At 39.6% G+C, this 21,889-nt stretch overlaps 1 protein-coding gene across 1 annotated transcript in view; it reads right to left on the bottom strand.

The window, feature by feature from the left end:
- Positions 1 to 21,889, bottom strand: part of ST18 (ST18 C2H2C-type zinc finger transcription factor) — a 148,174-nt gene that overhangs the window by 117,510 nt on the left and 8,775 nt on the right. The window contains exons 3-5 of the mRNA XM_029923786.1: positions 9,165 to 9,207; positions 1,052 to 1,205; positions 229 to 332 (exon numbers count right to left, since the gene is read on the bottom strand). The gene's annotated coding sequence lies outside the window, so the exon portion shown is untranslated. The remainder of the gene's footprint in view (positions 1 to 228; positions 333 to 1,051; positions 1,206 to 9,164; positions 9,208 to 21,889) is intronic.

Genomic DNA, 21,889 nt, shown 5'->3' on the forward strand with positions numbered 1-21,889 from the left:
AAAGTATTTGTAGGTTCAAAGGACTTTACCTGCTTATATTTTTAAATATTAAAGCAATCATGCTTCTGACAAAAATCCCAGTTCTAAATTCAGCACTAACAAATTCCCTTCAAAGCAAATCCACAAAATGCTGTTATAAAGGGGAGCTTGTATATAAATGTTTTGATTGATTGGCTGAATTTTATTTCAATATATTCTACTTTTTCATTTTAAAAAAGGTTGCCTTACCTCTCTTTTTCTCCAGGTAACTTGTATGTCAACTCGGTTTGCCCTGCTCTGTCCAAGTGACTAAGTGTGTTTGTCCACTTCAGTGAGAAATCCTTAAATTCATTCTATTGAGGAAAAAAAATAAAATAAAAGAAGGGGGGCATAGTAGATAGAGCAAATGAAACAGAAGATCAGTTGTAATAATGAAGTGAATAATGGATGATACATTGATACTTTTACCTGTAATTTGGTGGGGCTCTAACTCTAAATAGAAATTTTTTATACTACAAATCAATTGGAAAAAATTCTTATGTTTTCAAAAGTAGCCAAATTCATTTTTGTCTCTATTACTGATGTATATATAGTGTCTTCAATTTATAGACAAATTGGGTAAAAGGGACTCTTTATTAAAAGTACCAGTAGGTACTTTTAACCACCAAAAGAAAAAGTTCAGACAAGATTTGGAAAGTGCTATGTCAAGAGATCACAAAAGACAGAATCAAAATTCATTCTGTGTTGTTTAGAGCTCTCTTTAATGAGGCCGTCATAAAATGCTACTCCTGCTATTTGCCAATATTCTAACCTGCTTTCCATGGAAACAATTTCCCCTGGTTTGCTCTGCACCGAGACCTAATACACAGAGCTACTTTACCTATATTTGGGCCCAGGGTTGGGAACAGAATCTGTCTTCAGGCATTTGGCCCTTGAGAGAAAACTCTGAAGTTCAGGTAGGTGCGCTCAGCATCCCAGAGAGGGGCTGTTTGCACTACTAGCACATCTATCAGGGTGCATCTAAAGTGGTTCTCGCCGGCCGTCCTGGCATCGTCAAACCCAAGCCACCAACCTTCCTTGCAGAAGATTTCTCTCTTCCTGTGTTTCCCCCTTTGCAGTCGATTGTGAAGTACTTGGCTTCTTAACCATAGATTTCTGTATCACTTGTAAGCTTTGACCAGACATTAAGCAGACGCTTCTTTAACGCAAGTCAGCAACTGTAGTTCCTGGGGAAAAATAGGTATAAAAGTCTCTCAAGTGATAGAGCAGATTACTGCATGTGATGTAAGAACTGAAAAGTGGTGCAGGAGGTTGGGAGTGCTTAGTTAGTGTTTGATTGCAACTGAGGAAAATAAAGGAGGGAGGCTTTCTCTGGAAATGTGTTTGGCTTCTTCTACCTCACTCTCAGTTCTGAAAGAGTCCCGAAGCTTCCCACCTGCCTATTCCCTTTTGTTTGCCATACTCTAACCTAAAACAAAAGATCCTGGAAAACAGTCACACTGGTGAGCAAAGCTCTTTCTAAATCCTGAAAGTAATGGCTTTTTGTCTAATACCCTATCGTGTTATGTATTTATTAGCAATACATTTTCCATTTATTTTCTCAAAGATTGCCAATAAAGAACTGAATCACATAAGGGACTCGCTGTAAACCCTCTGAGTTCCCTAATGTCAAACTCATTAGCATCCGAATAAGCACGCAGCAGCACATCATCTGCACAATTGCAATTTTTTACTACTTTTAATAGCGTTTCTCAAAGGGCTCATTTTCAACTTTCTTCAGTGGTTAGTTGGTTCTCAGGGGAAAAGCAGCTTCCACTCAACAACCCGGCCGTTTGCTGTCAGATGCGTCAGCCCTCTGCCCTAACCCCATCTGCTGTCTTCCCCCTCCCTGGGGAGCGGAGTCCAGGCAGCGCAGCTGAGATCGACTGGGAGAAGCACACAGAGGGCGCCAACAAAATACAAGTTCAGGAGTACAATGTGACACAAAAGGGCTCCAAGTCCAGGTACCCCAAAATACAGAAGGGAAATTCGAGCCCTTCAGAGGCTACCCAGACCATGTGCTTATCATTAATAACTCCGCCCACCCACTCATGGAAATACACTCGTGGCTGATGCGAAAAGGAATCTGCTGAAATTGGTTTCTTCCCTTCTTACAAGTGTCCTAGTATTACGTCAAGGAGATAGCTTATTTGAAAACCCATTTTTATCAATTGCCATCCTTCAGTCTCTTTTGCTGATCGTAAACCATTTTGTACAACTTCAGGACTTACTCATACCTTCACAGAAAATAGACATTCTGGAACCCTTAACTTAAGATCAACTTCCCACAACTTGCAAGACAGTTCTATTCCCGTACGAGGATGAACACTTTTCCATTAAAGATCAGATTTTTACGAAACACCAATCTTAAAGGATAAAACTATATGGCAGGCGCCAAGTGTTTGTAGCCTAATGGCCTACATAGTCCTTAAATGTGCTTTTTAATTAAGACATGGCTTTACTTGTTAAATGGAGTCATCACAAACTACTTCATTTGTCTGCTTTACTATATGCCAATAATTAGGGCCTCTTAGTTCTTTACAGCTGCTTCATGCGTGAGTACTTGCTTCTGGAAAAGACGGTCCCTTCAACCAATGATACAATAAAATGGATCTGCTCTGTGATTTTTTAAAAGGGTATATCAGGTTATATTTTAAAGGTGGTGGGGGGGTGAGGGAGTGAATGACCTAAAGTAATATGATATACACTTCCACTGTATCCTTAAACCGAGAACCACACATTGATTTACGGTTAAAACAAAAAGCAATATTAAAAAAAAAAAACTTTTCAACTAAAGTGAAAAATTAGATGACAGGACCAATCAATTTACTACGAAAGGTATATTACACTTGTAGCTCTGTGAGTAGTAGGAGCTCACTACCACCGCCAGTTTCTGTTTGGAATTTGCTTCCTGATGGAACCAGACCTTTGTATTTCACTCAAAATGGAAATGCACGGCCTCTCAGAAGTTTGAATGTCAATACAAGGGGCAGAGACCGACCACTCTCTGACTTAGTCTCGTAAGTAGTAAAACAAACCCAGAAGAATGCCAGCCTATTTACCTTAGCACTGCCATCCTTTGAGGCCGTGTCTCCACAAGGTCTAATAGCTTGCATCTCCTAAATCACTTTTCAAAGATTCAGGTCCTCACCAGTTGTTCATTAGGGGGAATGATGAGACCGGGTGAGGGGGGGGGTGCGGGATCCTGGCTCATTTTTTTTCCTACCTCATGGCAAATCGTTTACAATCCTAAGTTTCCATGTTTCCATCTACATGAATTAGCATGATAATTTAACTTAGAGTCCATTTTTGTGGAAGCCTTCATGATATCATTACCTGGACAAATTCCTTGTTTTCCCATTTCCATGTAGTTCCATTAAATCCCTAATGAAACCCTAAAGCCCTTATTCTGGAATGTCTAATCAATGAGCTATGCAATTGGCTTTTCCATCATCGTCAGAGATTATGTATTTCACAATCAATGCCCCCAGATTATGTCAGCCTATCACCGCCGTGCATTCACCTCATCAAAGAGGACTTCCTTCTGCTCAGCTCTCTAGGTTGGTATTAGGGGATGTACTTAACCAGTATGAAGAGAGGTAGGGAGTTTTGTCTAAGTTGTTTAGGCAAAGATAAATACGGTTTACTGGCCACCAGATTTCCTCTTCCCGTCAGCCTCTACTCTGTTCCGGATCATGGTCGTGGTGGCAGAATGAGCTCCAGCCAATCTGGGACTACTCCGCAGAAAACCCAGCCCCCACTCCAAAGCGGGTCAACGGCATCACTCACTTTCGGGGAGAACGTCTGGATTTTAAATCGTTACGTCTTCAACCAGACTAATTCTTTGATATTAGCAACCAAACTGCCTTTCATGGTCGATTTTGAACATTTTTTGCTTCCCTGATGGATCACTGAAGTTCAAATATAAAAAAGCCTTCTTGTTACCCAGCATCGTTTGTCATTTTAAAAGGATACACATAAGATGTGTCCATGTACAAGATTTCCATGAATGGACTTAATTGATTTTTACTGGTTTGCCTGGCTTTTTGAAATCTCTGCCCTCTAGAATCTTTGAAGGCATTTTAAGTCCAAGGAGGGCTGTGGCAACTCTGATCTCCTCCCAGAAAATGCAATTTTTGCTTTGCAAATTGCTGAAGTCACACAGAGCATCAAAATCACTTCTGGTTTCCACTGTGATAGATATAAAGGAATTGTACTTGTACTAGCAATCATTATAGTATTTGTATTTGTTCTTCCAGTACCTGCAGAAATTGAACACAAGCCCTTTCTCCTTAAACTGGAATGCAATGCCAGTAACTTGTGCAACATCCGTATTTCTCCCTACAAGAGGATTTCACTTTCACCTGATTTAAGTAACAAAATAGCCCTCAAAGATACTTAAAGCCTTGCTGCAATTAACATAACTGCATTTAGATGCCATTCATGACTGATAATTCCAACACCTTGTGGGAAAAAAAAAGTTGCGTGCTGTAAACATTATAAACATATTCAAATAAGCTTAACACAATCTGCCATGCTTCTTTCTGCCTAGATCATGGACCAGCGAAATGGTTAATGCAAATGGATTTATAATTTGCTTTGGGGGGCCAGTTTCTTCTCCTTATTTATTAGCCCAGCTGATGGGGCAGATTTGATGAGGCACTTCTGGAATAATTGAGTCATCACACAAAGAAGGCTGCTAGCATTCAGAGTGGTTTTATCAGCAGCAAGCAGGCCTGATTACTGACAATTACACTCTGATCCGGTGATGGAGGAGAAAGAGCCAACGAGTGGGAAATGTCCGTGTTTCTATCCAGGAATAATTTCTACATTCATTTTACATGCTAAGTGTTTCCTATCTCTGCATAATAAACTGTAAACAGGAATAGATGGCACAATGTCCCTTAATATTTCCTGGTAATGAAGACACAAATGTACAGTGAGTGCTGATAAATATAGATGAAACATAAGCTATTCTCCTAGTCTGTATTGTTACCTTTAAAACAAATGCATTTTTGTGGTAAAAGCATAATCATAGCTAATGCAAAAAAATGACAGAAGATTGAAACTGTCCTTGTAACTACATAGAAACTTTGTAAAAGTCCTGTTAATCACAGCTGCTTTAAAGGCTCGGGAGCTGAAGGTGAGATACTGGAAACCACATCATTTTGTTTCTCAACCGTCAGCTGGGAAGGACTCCTTGGGTAAGACGCAGCAGAGGACGACTCGGAAAGTGACCTCCATCAGCTCTCAGAGAGAGTGCATCTCAAGGCGACACTGAGAAAACAATGATGCTGGCACAGGGAGGCATGTTCACCAGCACGGGTGGCCACTCGCCCTCCATCGCGCCTTTCGACAACATGTTAGCCCCAAGACTGTCCGATCTGTCGCGTAGAGCCAGGCACCACTGTCTTCTAGAGTGGCATGTTACCCACTTGTTTGTGACATGGCTTATGTCACAAACTGTGAACAAAACTGCATCTCATGCAGACATCTTATTAAACTAGCTTTCCGTCCGACTCCAAATCTAGTTGGAAATGCCCAAAGGGAGTGTTCATATTTCTTAATGTGCTGCTATACGTTTTAGTGGGCAAAATTTTAATTTCCTGTTATAGCAAGAGTTTCCTCTTTTAAAAAGCCAATCAGGTGTGAACCCCACATAATGAACCTGCTTGGATCTGTTTGCTTAATCTTTTTTCTAAAGCTCCTTCCTGACTGCCAAAGAAATAAAAGTTATCCTCTGTTTGCCTGTGGTAACTATGGAAACTCTGTTTTATTAAACTAACCACTTAACTTCAAGGCTTGTGTTGCAACTAAATGTGCTATTTTGAGTAACTCTATACTAAACAAGCTTATAATGTCAAAACATTTTTAATAAAGTTCAAAGGGCACCTGTTGATTAAAAAATGAGGCTTTATGTTATGTAAAGGGAATTTTCTCTACTTAATCTATTTGATTATATAGATTGTTACACACTATGATCTATAGTAATGCTTAGACATGTTCTATTTTCCTGATCCATTTTTAAGATATTTTTAAAGAAATTTTCCCCACAAGTCTACTGATTTTCCCCAACAGTAACTATTTTTCATTGATATCTTCCATATTCTAAATCAAAAGAATAGAGTCCTTTATCTTCATTATCTGACTATGAAATATAGACTGGGTGAATCTACCGAAATCTACAGAGAAAGTGACATGACCTTCAATTGTTGAGGCCAATGGAGAACTGGATTTTTGCAGAATGATTGTTGGACTTTATTCTCAAAGCAGTGTTTAATTTAATGTAGATTTCTTTAATGTAAGTATAGTTCTCTTGAAAAAAATTTACTTATTCTTGGCTTAGTACACAATTCTTGAGCATCAACTGATGGATTGCTTTGTGCTAAACAGTATGAAGAGATAGATAAAGCACAACTTTTGTCCTCCTAAGTACAAACAAACAAATTGAGGATTCCAGTGAGATGTGGAAGCATGATTATGGAGGGAGGCAGAAGGCACATTGGGACCAAACTGGATAAGCTTCTCGAAAATGATGTTTCCTGAAGAATTCATCCCCAGAGAGAGTCAGAGAACTTTGACTAAAATAAGTGAATGTCCCCGAAGGCCAATTGAAAAGATACAAATAGTTGAAATTGTACTTCGCCTGCTCAAACAATGTATCAAGGTCATTATTTTATATAGTTACACAAGGGTCAAAGGACACTAAATGGTCAAAATTAAATAGCTAAAAGGAAATGTTTAGAATTTGTTTGTTTCATTTGTAACTTTCAAAGGAACGGTCCCCTTTAGTGTCAGAACTGCAGGATCTGTCTGCAGAAAAGTGATGTGTCACTCGTGGAGTGGATCAAAGGACAGCATCTCACAGAATTCTGCACCCTAATAGTGTTTTGATGGTACTTCCTCCTGATTTGTCTGTTGTGCCTAATGTTACCTCACTCGTGTCCATTTGCTCTTCTCTGTGTCACTAGAAGCTCTTGGAGGTGAGAAGCTGTGTCTTGTTGCCTTTCCACAGCAACATAACGTTGTGGCCAGGGTAGGTGGTCAGTAGATGATGACTGAATTAAGTAAGTCAAAAAGGATATTCTTCAAAGACCTTGAGATAATATTTTAATAATTGTATTTGAATACAAAACATCCCAGGCACATAGCATCTGAGACTCTATAGATTTCTTCTGATTGCTATGCCAGCTAAGGAGACTATAATTTTGTCTTCCCTGATGTTGAAAATGTCAGCTCCCAAAATTCAAAGAAGACATGAAATGTAACAGGATTTATGGTCAGATTCCCCCAATGTCTACTTTTATCTCATTTATATGAAAATTATAATTTATGAATTAAATTGGCCCTCTTGTAAGAATAAAAGCCAAAGGTAAAATTAGAAGATAGCCTTCTAATTTTTCTAATTTGGCAAAAAAACAATCAAGGAAGATCTCTAACTTATTTAAAAAATTTCCAGTTCCTAGTGTTTATCCCTCACTTTTCTTATTCAATGCGTGCCAGGACAACCTGACTATTAAGCACTCAAACATTTTATTTTAAGCAAGATTTCCCCATACACTCCAAACTGGCCACTTTTGTGTTGGATACAAAATGACACTAGCCATGAGGAAAGACAGAAGCAATCTACTTTTTTTTTTTTTTAAATCAAAACAGTGAAGTGAGTGGTGTTTTCTAAATGAAGTCAGCTCACCTTCACTCAACTCTTAGACAGGCACTAGTGTAAGGACTCACACACCCTCTTCCTTAGTTAGCATGATGTGCCTCTGAGGAGGTGTTATCAATTTCACATGTGAAGTAAGGAGCCCAAGTGACCTCACCCCCTTCCCCAGCCAGCATTCACACAGGGAGCAAGGGGGGAAAACCGGGCTCACCATGATAGCCATCTGTTGTGAAGCACGAGGCTCGGCCTACTTTGGGACTGTCAAATCAGCCTTTCTTTCTGCAGCAGGGACCTTGCTTTCATCCACTGGCATTCCACTCCTCAGCCTTGCTCACTTAACACAGACTCATAACCATTCCAGTGAAGCAAGGTGCTCATTGGCACTTTGAATGATATAGGCACTGTGTTTGACAAAAGTATCATGTGATGAGTTTGTGCGTGTCTATGGTGGGGGTGAGAAGCGTTGCAAGGCAGAAGACAGAATTCTTAAAGTTGGTGGCAACCATCATTAGGGTCTACGAAATAAATATTCCAGTTTTTGAAGACTACCAGCCTTGTCCTCTTGAGAAATTTTTCTCCTCTCCATTCACACGCAGGAAATTTCTCCCTGGATTTATGTTACCGGCTGTAAACCATACCCCATCTATTGATTGACTTCTCTTCTGTATTAGTTTTCTATTGCTGCTATAACAAACTTCTAAAAACTCACAGACTTAAAAACAATGCAGGTATGTCCTTCTACAGCTCTGCAGGCCCACAGTCTGGTACAGCATCATCAGGCTCAAATCAAATCAGGCTGCACTCCTTTCTGGAGGCTGCAGGAAAAATTCGCTTTCTTGCTCATTTGGGTTGTTGGCAGGCTCCAGTTCCTTGCTGTTTCAGGACTGAGGTCCGTGTTTTCTTGCTGGCTGTAAACTGAGAGCCGTTCAGTTTTCAGCTTCTAGAGGTGGCTGAATTCCTTGGCTGGTGGCTCTGTTCCTCCGTCTCCAAAGCCAGCATGGGGTGGGTTGAGTTGAGTTTTTCTTATGTGGCATCTCCCTGACTCATTCTCCCACCCTTCTCTCATGGAACATACAATTAATTGGGCCTACCTGGATAATTCAGCATAATCTCCTCATTGCTAAGTTCTTAATTTCCTCACCTTCCTCCTACCATGTAAGGACACGGGCACTTTTGTGGGTGGGGGCCTTATCCCATCAGCCACATTCTTTAGCTACATATATGAATTCTGGCTGTGTTAAAGTTTTAATGCTCTTCATTTGCACCATGTGAAGTCATAGTCAGGTTGAGTAAGTCTATGTACTCCTCAAAAAAAATGTATATAACACAAATTACCATGATGATACCAACACTAACAAAATGGGACATTTTTGGTTGTCCCCTAAAACCAAGTTCCTAACTTCTAAAGTTTTTGAAGACAATTCAAAAGTTAGGAATCTTTTCTCTTTGAGACAAAGTTTATTTTTAAATAGTCTTCACTTACCTTCCCTAATATTCATTGGATTTTGACTGGAGAGTTTCCATTGCTACTGATGAGATGCATCGACAGAGGGAAAATGGAAAGAAAAAAAAAAGAGAAAACTTAATTAAATGGCAATTATCTACAGCTTATTAACTATATACAACAATCCTTTCGAGTAATTTACATTCTGACTATTAGACGGTGGGTTGGGATACTACCAATCTTGAATCGTCAAACAGTATTCATTCAGAAGAACTCCCCCTTCACAAGAAAAAGAGGTGTCTACTGTTATCAGAAAATGCTTTTCAGGTTTGGGCTCTTTTGTATATAAATACGTTTGAGAACCTTTCCTAGGGACACACCTGAGAGTGAACGTCTTTAAAAAAAAGAGTCAGTGGTTTAACACTAATTTCCAATCAGATCCTACAGAACGGAGCAGGCCGCACGGCAGCTGTACTTTTCCCAGGGTTAATTACCTTTCACTGCTCTCTGCTAATGAGTCAGCTGTCCCTGTCACTGCGCACTCCGCTGGTTCATCTGGAGCTCTGGTTGTGGACAAACACCGAGTGACAGTCCTATTTACATACAGGGGTGTCTGTTGTGCAACGATTTCAATGGGTTTTTTTACTCTTTTAATTTTCATGTGTCTTCCCTTCTAAAAATGTGTTTAGAAATAAGATTTTTCTTGGTCAACTATTCTTGTGTTCCCAGGCCGCTGGAGTCACCAGCAATAGGTGTAAAAGGCCAAATCCTTGGAAGGAGGCAAACTTCATCACCTCCACAGACAGCTTTGTCTTACTGATATTCCCTGGCATCGGAACAGGGAAATACCCGTCAGGATGAGACGGAGCCTTGAAAGTTCCCAACTTCCTTGACTGGGAGAAAGACTCTAAAAAGATTCCTAGAGAAAAATTAAATTCGAAGCTCAAAAGTAATCTAAGACAAAAAGATGCAAAACAGAAGCAACCAAAAAGGACAGAAAACATAGATGTAATCTGTACATCAAAAGTGAATCAGAAATTTGAATTTTCAAGAAACTTTAGACCTGAAAACTGTGTTCACCTAATATTTCTAGGTCATCATGTGATATGTGTGCAGGTATGTGTGCATGTACATACATATATACACACATATGATTTATTACCCAGATAACAGCTCTGCTACATCTCATAATGTGGGCCCCGTGTGCTTTTATGTATTTTTGGGCATCGCAGACAAGAGGTTTACATATCTCTTCCCCCTTTTTGATTCCAGAGGGAACTGAGAGGCAATATACAATGTAAAGTATCTATTGAGGGCCATTCTGACAGCTTCCAAAATGTCTCTGAATAGAGGATACTCTCCCACTGGTAAGTTTCCGGCTTTAACCCTTCGATCAGTGGCTGTCGGGTTGTAATCTGCATAAGGGTCACCTGGGTACCTTGTTAAAATGCAGGTCCTGATTCTGACACTTTTACGTCCTGCATTTCTAATAAGGGTCCAGAGGCTCCTGCTGATGCATGGCCCACCTTTTTGAATAGCAGAGCGTTACAGCAGCGGTTCTGAAACTTCATTTGGTGTCAGAATCACCTGGAGGCCTTGTTAAAGCACAGGCAGTCAGGCGCGGGGCCTGAGAATGTGCATTTCTAACAGGTTCCCAGATGAAGCCGGTGCTGATGCTTTGTGGCTCACACGTTGAGCAGCATTGCCTTGTATCTTCATTATTAAATGCACTGAAGAATCCTAATCCCCAAAGGCAAAATCATCCACACCCATACAGAGCAGGAGCATTTCCACTGTATTCTAGAGGCATTTATTTGTTCTGTTCTTAATACATTATGTTAGGAAGGAACAGAGGAGAAGTGAGTGTTCTGGCTCATGTGGAAATAAATTTTGAGACCCACTTTATAGCTTATTGAACTTGATCTTCCCTTCAGAGGAACACATTCATGTCAAGAAAGAAACAGCAATTAAGCACTTCTTCATTACAGGTGCCATTATCAAATGTAAACTCACAAATTACGAATCTAAGCCTGCACAGTATTTAAACTTGCCAAAAGCAAATAAAATATGGATATGAAGTAATTAAAAATTATATCATAAAAGCAAACTTCAGTGTCAAGCAATGATGCAAATTTCTCTGAGACTTCGATGGTTTACTAGCCCTAGTAATTCTGGCAATTTCTAACTGGTGCAGCGAGTTTCTCATACACACCATGTGAAGTGTTCTTTTTCAATCACTGCTATTTTGAAGAACACGCTATCCTGAACCTCCTTGAAAGATTAAAAAAAAAACTTGGTCTAATACTAAAAATACATTTACATTTCTGTTCATGTAAATATCTCAGTGATAAAGCTCTTAAAAGGGCATTTTGCAACAGCATTCATAGAAATGTGCATTTTATAAAGAGAAGACTCCAACCAGTTGATAATAAGGTAAATTATGGAACAAAACATTGTTGAGTGTTTAGTAAAGAGACGAGGGTGAGTCTTGGAAACACTAAGTTTCTCACTGAGCAGAAGTTAGGTGGCTGCATATTGATTTCCTCAGGCCAGGAAAAACTACTCAGTATCTTGAAAATGAACTTATAAATCATACACCAGTAAAGCTGGAGAATATGGCACAGTGTAAGAAATATCAGTAAGCACATGAGAAAGATTCTAAAAAGAATCAGTGCCCCTTCTGAATTGTTGCCACCACTCATTTGGATTTGCTATCTCACTGATGTTTTTTTTTTTTAAACAAAGCTATTTTAAAAGTCTCAATCTCGGAGCTCCCGGGTGGCTCAGCCGGTTGAGCACCTGACTTGGCTGAGGTCATGCTTTCACTTCGAGCCCCTCATTAGGCTCTGTGCTGATAGCTCAGAGCCTAGGGCCTGCTTCGGATTCTGTGTCTCCCTTTCTTTTCTCCCTTCCCCAGCTTGTGCTCTGTCTCTGTCTCTCTCTCTCTCAAAAATAAACATTAAATAATTTAAAAATAAGTATCAATCTCATCTAAATGCAAGAAAATAATAATGTCACAAACTAGGAATTTCATTAATACCAGTGTGACCAATTCTCTTGATATAGAATGGTATTCTTTAATAAGGTCATTAACTTATTTACTCAAACCTTTAAGCATCTATCCTGGAGATGAGAGGGAAAACATTTACATTAACAGGTAGAGGTTTAGTGAGTGGAGTGGGGTATATGGTGTATGCCACACTAATAGGACAGATCTATCCATTGTACAAGTCAAAGAGGCAATAAAATGAAAATCTTTGAGGAGATGTGGGTGCTGAATTTATTCCTTGGTAGCATGGAGGAGTCATTTGATGGCTTTGATAAGAATGCTCCTCTAGAAACACAAACAGCTGCATGTATAGTCAAGTAAAGCACGTATAATCACACACATTTAGAATGAATATATACATTGTAGTCATGGGCTGAGCCTGCATGTGAATATCAAGATCATAACTGATCTTTCTCCTTGGATGGTTTTTAAGAGTTACAATGAATCAGACTAAATATGTGCCTTTGGTCATTTGAACATCTGGTTTTATAGTTGTCTCATGTGATTAATCAGAGGTCAGTACAGTTCATATCAGGCATTTTGTCCTATGCTTATCCAATTCCAGTCTATTATTTTTATTGGTTTTCATTTGCCAATTGCCTTCTCCCTATATCAGTGTGTCATTAGCTATGGCAGATGACTGAGGGAATGTGACCTTAGTTTTCTGTCAGAGGCAACAGACTACATATTTTTGGGCCACGTTAAGGTTTTCCCCAAAAGCGTGTGTGGGAAGAAAATGTCTTGGAAGAAGTATGGAATCCCTGCTTTTTGAGGCCTCGTGTTCATGTGTGTTGTCGTCGTGAATGACAAGAGTGGTTGTGAAATGTAGGTTTTATCTCGGAGGAGTCTGTAGGGCTTCCTGTCATCTTGTTAACACCTCCTGCCCCAAGTCTGGGTTCCACGTTCCCATAGGAAGCTTCGCCTGTACCTGTCACAGCACCTGGCCCACCAGAATGAGTCACCATTGGCATATACATCTTCTGCTCTAGGTTGGATGCTCCTCCAGGGCAAGGACAATCTCTTCTTTGCTTCCCTTCATAGAGAAGATGCTCAACAAGAATGTTGACTGAGTACCAGGTGATTAATTAAGAAAACAAGGAACTGTATTGAAGTCACTGCCTAAACTATGAGAATAGCCATACAATGTAGCAAAAAGTTGCACCAGTGAAAACATTACAGATAGATTAGCTAAGAGTCATAACTGCAATGCTCTAAAGTAGATTATTGAATTACTGATGGTGTATCTGATGACTAGTGAAGTAGAAAATAGTAATCTTGGTGGCACCTGGGTGGGCTCAGCTAGGGAAGCATCTGACTCTTGTTTTGGGCTTAGCTCCTGATCTCATGGTCATGGGATCAAGCCCCATGTAAAACCCTGCTCGGGATTCTCTTTCTCCTTCTCCCTGACCCCCCCCCCCTGCTCACACACACATACTCTCTCAAAATAAATAAATAAACATCAAATAAACAAAATAAGAGTCTTATAAACAATTTGCTTCTAAATTGAGATTAATTTTACAAATCAAAAAAGCACATGTGATATGACTATGTTTTTAAAACCTAAAACTAGAGACTCAACACAAAAGGATGGGGAGGTATTAAGATTTAAGAACCACCACTGCCAGTTGAACCACATGTTAAAACTAGCAGAGTGGCACATTACAAATGCCCAACAAGGTTAGCATGGAGCAGTTCTTAAAAAGCATAAAATAAAAAGATAATAAAAGAAATATAATGTTTATCATGAAAATATAAATGAATGTTCTACATAAGGCCTCAAATTATAATAGTGGAGGTGGGGAGGGCAGAAAGCAGGAAGTGATGCTTTGAGTGAAATAAATTTAGGAGGGAAAGGGTAAAATCAAAACCAGATGAGGCTTTCAGCTATTGTTGCCATTAATTTGTGCATCAACACTGACGTAGGCACCAGCCCAGGCAGTTTATGTTTCTATTATCTTATTTAAACCTCACAACAATCTAAGGAAGCTGACATCCTTGTTCTTCCCAATGGAAGTTGAACAAACTTAGTTCACACGGTTAGGAAGGGCTAGTACACAAAAGCACGTCTGATGCCAGTGTTTTTCCTGCTATGTAGCAGTGGCTAAAAAGGCAGCGTGATGCTGGACAACTATGTCTTTCTTTGAGCAAAGCACAGAAAGATCCACAAGGATAGAATGAAGTCAAGGAATGTGAACTTTTGTGCTACATTTTGACTAGATATATGCTCGACAGAATGTTCAGAAAATCACTAATAAGTGTAAAAATAATAAAGACACTGAAATATGGCTTAGAATAAATCACGAAGCCGTGGGGTCCCTGGGTGGTTCCATTGGTTGAGCATCTGACTTCGGCTCAGGTCATGATCTCACAGCTCATGGGTTTGAGCCCCACATCGGGCTCTGTGCTGACAGCTCAGAGCCTGGAGCCTGCTCCAGATTCTGTTTCCCTTTCTCTCTGCCGTCCCCTGCGAGCTCTCTCTCTCTTTCAAAAATAAACATTAAAAAAACCCATAAAGCCAGTATATAGGGAAGACAGTGACAACTGACCCGGAAATGATTTGTCAGTGACTGGAGATCCTGACCCTGGCTCAAGGCAGCTGACTTAGAGGGTCCCACACTTTGTCACAGAACCAACACCGACACGAGTTGGGATCTCACTCTGACATGTGCTAGTTCTTGATCTCCGAACCATGTAACCTCCTAACCGTCAGGTTCTTCATCTTCGACAAAGGTGCATAGCAGAACCTCCCTCTTGAGCTGTGAGGATTACATGAGATGTCAGACATAAAAGGCAAGGCAGGCTGTAGAAATTCTGAAAAATTTCATATCCCAAACTCTCTCCTTATGCAAAGCCCACAGTAGTAGTAGTACCCAATTCATAACCCTATGTAGTCATGGTGAGGACATGTGTTGCTGAGATTGATTAAATCATTGGATATTAAACCGTTAGTAGGAAAATTCTTTTAAGTATCTGTCAAAAACACTCATCAAATTTTTAAATTCTATTATTTATTTGTGATAGATACTGCTATAAAAGTTGTATACATATTAGATGTTAATTCAATTTGCACCACAGTTATATGGATAAGGGATGATTTATTAGTCTCATATTTCAAATGAGGAGATTAAAACAGAGAAGTTAAGTACTTGCCCAGGGTCCCACAGCTAGTGAGGAACAGTGCAGGGAACTGAATTCTAGCTCCAAGGTGCATGTGTTTAATCACAACAGTCTCTCATCATCATGAGACAGGTGACAGAGAAGCAGGGATAGACTGCAGAAATTGTATTTCAGTGTGGAAGCAAGGCCAAAGCCAAGGAAACAATAAATATACAGTGCAATCGACAGCAGTGATAAACACTACTGGGAAACAAGGCTGGAAGCTGGGGGTATGTCAGTTTAAAGAAGAAATAATCTTTTTTCATTTGAGAAACAGTAGAAAAACCATGTGCCTGGGGTGAAAACAGAGCTCTCATATCTAGAATATATAAAGATCAATTGCAACTCAATGACAGAAAGACAAAGTCCCCAATTAGAAATGGGCAATAGACTTGAATAGTCAGGTCTTCAACAAAGACGTACAAATGGAAATAGGCACATGAAAAGATGTTTAGCATTATTAGTCACCAGGGAAATGCAAATCAAAATCACAATGAGACACCACGTTATACCCATAGGATAGCTATAATGAAAAAGATAGACAATAGTAAGTGCTGGCGAGGCTGTGCAGGAATCAGACCTCGATAGAACTGTTGGTGGAAATGTAATTTTATTGCCTAGTGTTTTCCAGTGCAGCTGCCTTGAAAAACAATCAGGTAGTTCTTCAAATGGTTAAACATAGGGTTACTATAGAAGCCAGCAATTCAACTCCTAGGTCCACACCCAATGAAAACATACGTCCACAGAGAACTGTACCTGAATGTCCATAACAGCATTATTCATAATAGTGAAAAGACAGAAACAACCCAAATGTCCATAATGAATGGATAAAATTAAGTATATCCAGTCAAGGGAATATTATTCAGCAATAATAAGGAATCAAGTACTGATGCATGCTAAAACATAGATGAGACCATTCACCAAAAAGACCGCATACTTTATGATTCCACTTATGGGAAACACTCAGAATAGGTGTAGCTACAGATACAAACAGTAGATTAGTAGTTGCCTGGAGCTTGGGGTGGATGGAGTGTTAGAGGTGGTGGCTAAAGGGTGTAGAGTTTCTTTGGGGGAAGAAAAATGATTTCAAATGGATTGTGGTGATGGATACATAGGCCTGAATATATTGAAGACTGTTAAAGAATACACTTTAAATGGGCAAATGTGGATTATATCTCAATAAAGCTGTTTTATAAAGCAGGTGCAGCCATAGAGACTATAGTGAGGAGTCTGCATCTGATTTTAAGTGTGATAGGATGTCCCTGAATGGCTCTGAGCAGAGGAGTGAAAGGAAGGAAATCCATTTCTAGGCCACCGCGGTCAGCTGGGTATGAAAAAGGGGACCTTGTCTGGGACAGAGGTAGTAAAGCTAACAGTTGGACGTTCTGTCTCCCAGATAAAATAAGGAAACGGTGTCAAGAGAAGAGACATTAAGAACAGAAATGAGTCCACTGCCTGTTATGATTCAGATTTATTGCCCCTAACATGCTGGACACTGTCCTGTGTGGAGAGAAGCCAATCTCTTCCTCCTGCTCCTCACCCCTTCCTCCTCTCGGCACCAGAGGTGAGGACACTCCCCTCTTGCCCTTTACCCTTCCTAGTTTAAAAACAGTTCAAATCTGAGAGGAAAGTCCCTAGCTCTTCTGGTTCTCATTAGTCTTCTGAGTTTCTGTGTCAATATCAGTTATAAGTAACACTTAGGGGTTAGGTAAAAACTTTTGTTTTTAACAATATGATGTGAATGTAATAATACAAAGTACCACATTAAAGGGACTTGCCATCTAAAACCATTTCACACAGAGTTGATTAGAATTTGTTGCCTAATTTCACGGGGAACATTGAGGCTCTCAACTCTGACCGGTCTTAGCCTCTTATCTCTACACTTACAAGTCTATTTCTGTCTCCACCTCTACCTTTGCTCTAGTTTTAAAGGAAGAGGCTTTCTCCTTCCTTCTAAGGGTAGGTTTCCATTGGGCTCCATTACATTTGCTTCCTACTTCTAGTTGGTTTTCCTTGCAGACCTCAAACTCTTGAGTTTTCTTATCTCTTGTGGTTCCTTTTAGTTAGTATATAAATGTATTTCTCCTCTCTATATTGTGATCTCTGTGCTTCAGAGTCACATTTCTTAAAATCCACAGAGACTTTTTGTTCTCATCCCCCCTTCTCTATGCAACTCGTGGCCATCTGGCTTCCAATCCCTGGTTCCACTGAAGTTTCTCTGGCTGATATCACCAGTGGCCTCCTTTTTGGCATAGCCTGTCATGCATTTTCAGTCTGTGTTTTGAGTCATTGGCACTATTGATCAGGCTTTCCTTAAGAAACTGTTCATGTCTTTGCTTTGTCTGTCACTCCTGGATTTCTTCAGCTTTCTCTAAGTTCCTTCTTCATGGACTCTCCTCCTGTTTTCTTGTTATCTATTGCTATTCCCTCGGGTTTCTAATTTGGGTCCCTTTCTACTATATTATCCTTGGAAACCACATCCAAATGCCCATCTCTCCATCCCAAGTCTGACCTACTGATCAACTGTATACTCAACACCACCGGGTTGTCTTGTACTTGATGTGTATGTCATCTTTTCCTCTAAACAACCTCTTCCTTCTGAATCTCTTATTTTGGTTAACTATCCACACTGTAATCCAAGTCAGATGGTTGTCATGTATGACTCTTAGCCAGTTTTCAAATCCATTTCTGGGCCTGCCTCTTGCACAGCATAGGTCCCACTGTATTCCTAATATCAATGTTCTGTGTCATGGGTGTGAGATCTTGGGTGTCTGTCTACACTGCTTTCCATAGTTTCTGGCACATATTAGGTTTTCAGTAAGTTTTTTGAATGGATGGATTCAAGGCTCTGTAAATGCCTCTTCTTCGAAATGATGCTACCTCAAAGCAAAGGGGGTCATTCTGTTCTTCAGGCCATAATGTTACGTTTTAGAAGAGAAGTAGAATGGACAAAACCTGATGAGATGCCCTGGTCCCACAGACATGAGGGTAAAGTGGCAGAGTCGAACTGCATGTGACCCCAGCCTGTTTCACCTTTGCATAGGCCACCGTGGCACAGAAGCTTAGGTAATCTGCTCACATTTTCTTAGTACTTGACTTTCTTGGAAAATTCAGTACATGTAAAATGCAAACAACATCTGAAAATCATATCGAGCTGAATAAACTATTTTAATCTCTTGTGAACTTGATGTGCTATCTATCTAGGAAGAGTTCTGTTGTGACTAAAATTCTTCATTCTTACATTCTTTCTTTCTTTTAACAGTCATGTGAGCATTCCTCACCAAGTTCAAACCTTCTCCACCAGATGGTGGGAAGAATAAAATTACTTTTTTTTAAAAAGTGTATTTATTTTAAGAGAGAGAGCACAAGCGGGAGAGGGGAGAGAGAGAGAGAGGGAGAGAGAGAATCCCAAGCCGGCTCTGTTCTGTTATCACAGAGACCTGCTTGGGGTTTGATCTCAAGAACCATGAGATCATGACCTGAGCTGATGGCAAGAGTCAGATGCTTGGAGCCCCTCAGGAGCCCCAAGAATAAAATGATTTTAAATACAGTTTCTATTCTAAAGGATTTTTGTCAAATCTCATTAACTTGACTCTTTTTAGTTAGCATTATATTTTCAACACGGTATTTGCAAAAGATGTAAAAGTGCTTTGACATTAATCTTCTGTAGTAAGAGAAGAAAACTATGAGTGCTGTAATAGTAACTGCTTAATTAAGATCTAAAATACAAAAGTAAATACTACACAGTGTCTAAACATATTGGCAAACTGTAATCTATGTTTTGAAATACTTTTTTAAGCAAAGAGAAATCTTAACAAGTCCCTAGAGAGAAGGCTTAGAGGTGAACTGCACAAGGTTGGTGTGTCCTGCCTCAGGCTATGGGTCAGTTGGAGCCCTGGCCCTGCAGCCACGAGCCCCCTGGCAGCTTGCCCCACCTTCCCATGGCACAGTCTTCTCACCCCTAAAACGGGGCTGTTGACAGACCTTCACTTTACCCTGCAGGCTGTCGCTCTGGTTGGAGTTGTTGTGCGAATTAAAAGAATTCATAGATGTAAAGCACTTAGAAGGGTGGTTGGGGCACTGGCAGTGCTATCATTATTATAATAGAAAAAAAAACATGTCTTCTGCTTGATACCAAACTACTCAGAGGTAGAATTCAATTATCAGATGCTTTTAAGTATCTGTGTTGATGCTCCCAGATTCTGTGAGCTAAGATTTCTGGCTGTTTGGCCAAATGTTTCACTTTTGACCCAATGTTTAGCATCAGAGCTGAAGCTCATATAGTTCTTAGAAAGGCTAATTCTGAAAGCAAGGTTAATTGGCATGCGAAATATGGATGCCTTAGAGAGGTATCATAAAGGCTTAGGCTATCTCTGAATTATTTTTCAAACTGATTGAATGTTTGCATTATAAAAAGTTCATAGAGTTATAGAATTTGGAGAATGACAAGGACCATAGGTTTAACCCAGCATAACCCTTAATGTGACACATGTGATCAATAAGGAAAATAAAGCAACTTGTCAGGTCAGAATCATTTGACTACTTAATGATATTTAACTCTGAGTGCAGCCCAGGCACACTTGAGACCCACTGTCATTTGACACAATGTTTTTGACAGTTTCTGCCCCCCCCCATACTCTGTGCCCAGACACCATATAGACTAGGGACAGATAAAGAGTTTGGTTTGGAGATTGGTAACCTGAGGAAAAACATCTTGAATGTCTCTCGGCTTCAGTTGCCTCATCAGCAAAAAGGAGACACAAGTGAAAATACTATGGGTATTGATTTATATAATACCTACAAGGAACTTAACACAGTGAAAGGCACAGTGTAAACACCTGGTAAATGTTATTATTATTACTACTGTCATATGTATCATCATTGTCATGAAAAAATTTATATGCACAATGTTTGTACCAAAACTTCTTTTTCTTATTTGCCAAACCCTAAGAAATAGTTCTTGGGTCAATGATTTCACAGGGGTGTGTGTGTGTGTGTGTGTGTGTGTGTGTGTGTGAGAGAGAGAGAGAGAGAGAGAGACAGACAGACAGACAGACAGACAGAGAGGGACGCAGGAGAAGTGTGTGTGTATGTTTCCATTCTTTGACAAGCCAAGTCCTGGGATCCTGTGGCTTTTTCAAATGGCCCTCACCTCCCTTGAAGTCTGCTGTGACATGGCCTATGTATCAACTCTAATTTGCAAATCCTGGCCCTTGGAATCCCCTGGTTGATGAGGTTGGGTTACAGAAGGAAGTGAATCAGCTATGGAATGTCACCAAACTTCAGCTGTTTATGGTAGCAAGGAAGAACCCCAAGAAGATGCCTGCCATGGGAAATGTGGTCAGTACATAATTTCATCCAAAAAAAAAAAGTTTGAAAATTTGACCTTTAGGCTAAAATGTTGGCATCAACATGTACAAACTATTTACAATCTGAAATCTGTGCCTAGAAGTTTATTCAATTGGGTGTGAGTATTTCAGAAAAATAAAGCTGGTGGAACATTCAATTAGTTTGAAAAGTCTACGTGAAATATATTTAATTTACCTGTGAAAACCAATATAGGCAGTATTTGGAAAGGTTTTTTATTTGTTTTGTTTAGACTTGGATCCTGCCTTTCAGGAGCAAAATGAGAGCTTTAATCCCTAGGAAAAAAAAAATTCCCAAATACATCATAGAATCTAGGATAATCCTTCATGAAGTCAGAAGCAAAAAAAAAAAAAAAGGGGGGGGAAATAACTTCCTCTACCATTAAAAATCACCACAACAGCAACCCGACCTCCATTCTTCCATCTCCTCAGGTCTGACATTCTGCAGATGACCGCCCTTATTTGTCCCTACATGTTTTCCAAAATATAAAAGTGAAATAGAGTCCCAAGGGCACTGTACTTGAAAGGTTATGAGAGTTAGAGAATTTTAACCATGCCTGCCAAATCAGCAGATGGCTTGTGATTATAATTATATGCATCAATAAAACGAATAATCTTTACAAAATTTGAATTTCTACTAAAGTAAGGGATTTAGTAAGCAGATGCAACAGAATGCATTTTCTTTAACCCTTTTGGTAGACGCTGGTATCTTTCACACACAAAAAAGATCAAGGGCTATGCACATAACGGGTTGAATCCTCTAATTTTTGCCCCCTTTCTAAAATAGTCATATTGTCAGCCTCAATCTTTCCTTGATTTCATTTTCTTCATGAGCACATTTCCTTCTCACTCCCTTTCCACCCTCCAGAATAGAAATGTTTTGACTAATTCCTACCATTGTCTGATATTTGAAAGAAGAAAATTTAAAAGAGGTAAATGCCTTCATTCAAATTCATACCGAATATACTATAGAAACAAAAGAGCAAACAGTGGATGTATCTTTTGAGCTGATGGCGTTCTTTACAAATTAGGTTTCAATAACACAATTTTTCATTTTTTGTTTTCTGATTCTCTTTAATCCACATTCCAGGAATGAAAACACTGCTAATTCTATTTAAATAATTAACTATTTCATTTCTGGTTTGCTCTGCATAACATTATAAGTATTGATAACTAAGTTCTGTCTCATGCCA

Source organism: Suricata suricatta, chromosome 15 (assembly GCF_006229205.1).
Source record: "Suricata suricatta isolate VVHF042 chromosome 15, meerkat_22Aug2017_6uvM2_HiC, whole genome shotgun sequence".
Taxonomy (NCBI): Eukaryota; Metazoa; Chordata; class Mammalia; order Carnivora; family Herpestidae; genus Suricata; species Suricata suricatta.